Raw genomic sequence first — 2,500 nt, 5'->3', positions numbered from 1 at the left:
AACTTTGCTTTTTTCCAAGGAAGTGATCGACGAAAAACGTATGCCATCTTTCAAATACGAATCCATACAATATTGCTCTTGTTTTTTTTTTTTCGTTCGACAAAAAAAAAAAGAAAAAAAAAAAAGAAAAATGATCGACTACATTTTTAAATTGTTTCAAGAATTTGCAACTAAATTTATAAATTTTCAAAACTCATTGCTTATATGGTCGATCAAAAAAAAAAAAATAAAAAAAAATAAAAAAAAAAGAAAGAAAAAGAAAAAAGAAAAAGACAAAGAAAAATAAAAAGAAGAAAAAAGAAAGAAAAACAATATATATAAAAAAAAAAAATAAAATAATATAAAATAATATAAAATAAATTAATTCAATTAATTCAATTGACAAAAAGATCGGATAATGAAAAGTACTTTCGTACACATCTCACATAAAAATATTATTCTCACGAACGATAATGTTAATTATGATTGCCCTTTGACCCAATATATATATGTGTACCTATGTATGTACCTACCAATCTACCTACTTTCTTTTTTGATTTCGCTCAAAAGACGGGGCGTTTGAACGTGAGAGATTTCATCGGTTCTCACGAAGATATTTCTCTCTCTCTCTCTCTCTCTCCTCTCTCTCTCTATTTCTCTCTTTCTCTCTCTTTTTTTCTCTTTTACTTTGAATCACCGTTGTACCCCGTCTCCGCCCTCCTTCGCAGGCTTGTTGAGAATACTTTTAAGCTTTCTTCCGGTAAATAGAGAGGAAGTAAAACTGGCAATATATGTTGTATACAATACGTACATACATACATACATACATACATACATACATACATGCATACATACACTCAATTCATATGTATATACGTATATTGTGTGACGTACTCTGTGCGAAAAGAAACGATAAGAACGTGTTTGTGTGTGTATAGATATATATATATGTGTGTGTGTGTGTGTGTGTGGATGTACATATTAAATGAGTATGTGTAAAGGGAAGAAAGCGAAGGGAAGGGAAAACAAGAAGTTGCCCAAGCAACTGTTGTTTGAAACGTGTAACTGAAAACATAATTATTATAGCTGGGGTTACGTATTTGGTAGTTCTTCCGCTCCTCGAATCTTCTCACATACTAATGCACGCTCACGGAGACGGATAAGAACAATGGTTCTTCCTCCCCCTATTCCTGTCCCTCCCCTATCCCTCCTTTCCTAACAGAAGTGATTCCCATATTATGCAAATGTCGGAACTCTCCCTCGTCTATATGGTAGATACCAAGCTCTCTTCTATTTCTGGAACAGAGCAGCGACGATAAGGTGTTCCAGAATTTACGTTTTCGATCGTGACGTTGCCGATCCCGTCATGCCTGATTTCCTTTACCTCTCGAATTTAATTGCTGACTTTTACATTATGCATATGTATGCAACGATATATATGTAAGCGAACATGAATGGTATGTATGTATTTGTTCCATGTATGTACGTATGACTTCTTATTCGACAAATTTCAAACGTTCACGTGAACTCATTGTGATTCTGATAAATTCAATTTATCTTCATTTCAAAAGCTTTCTGAAATTATAATATTTGTTAGTGCCATTAAATCCATCGTTCTGAACTTGAATTTATTGAACTGAATTTGAATTTACTTTTTAATAATTAATAATCAATAATAATAATAATAATAATAATAATAATAATAATAATAATAATAATAATAATAATAATAATTGCAATAAAGCGATATTACATTTGAGCGATAGAAGGTGTTATGCTTCGAACTTTTACAAATGAACAATTATCATATAAACGATTAAATAAAATTTATTTGATAATTTAATTATTTAATAATTATAGCTTCTGTTATGCTTAAATTTATAGGGATAAAATAAAACAAAAAAAAAACAAAGAAAAGAAAAGAAAACGAAAAAGAAATATTCCTATTAATCGTTCATTAAGAATACTAATTAAATTAAATTGATATCCTTTGAAATATATATATATATATATATATATATATATATATATATATATATATATTTCCATTGGAAATTGTCTAGAAGAGAGATTTATAAAGTAGAGTTAGTTCAAAGTTGAAAAGAAAAAAGATTTGATAGCTATCGAAGATGGATAGTATTGTGGTTACACGAACGTGACGCGTAGGATCGACGATAAAGTAAATTTCTTTTGAACAGATAGAGAGTGAGAGAGAGAGAGAGAGAGAGAGAACGGATACGGGATGAGATGGGGAGGGTTAAGGTTGGTGGGAGTTGTTAAGGGTGGAAAGGAAGAAGATGAAGGTAACGACGGCGAAGGCATTTAAATTTTCGCATTAATTACTTCTACACCGAAGTACCCTGACGTAGTTCAGAGGTTCTTTTCAGAAAGCTCTAACAAAAGGATGAAAACAGCGAATAAATTGAAGATCTAGTAGTCAAAGTTTACGTAGTTTTATATCGACTTGACACCACGACGAAGAAATGCTTTATTTTTCACTTCGAAAGAGAGAAAGAAAGAG

The 2,500-nt window shown here is 30.9% G+C and overlaps 1 protein-coding gene across 3 annotated transcripts in view; it reads left to right on the top strand.

Moving 5' to 3' along the window:
• Positions 1-2,500, top strand: part of LOC124424225 (serine-rich adhesin for platelets) — a 113,130-nt gene that overhangs the window by 41,270 nt on the left and 69,360 nt on the right. The window lies entirely within an intron of this gene.

This window comes from Vespa crabro, chromosome 5 (genome assembly GCF_910589235.1).
Source record: "Vespa crabro chromosome 5, iyVesCrab1.2, whole genome shotgun sequence".
Lineage (NCBI taxonomy): Eukaryota > Metazoa > Arthropoda > Insecta > Hymenoptera > Vespidae > Vespa > Vespa crabro.
The sequence above is the reverse complement of the archived record's forward strand: the minus strand, read 5'-3'. Positions and strand labels throughout refer to the sequence as shown.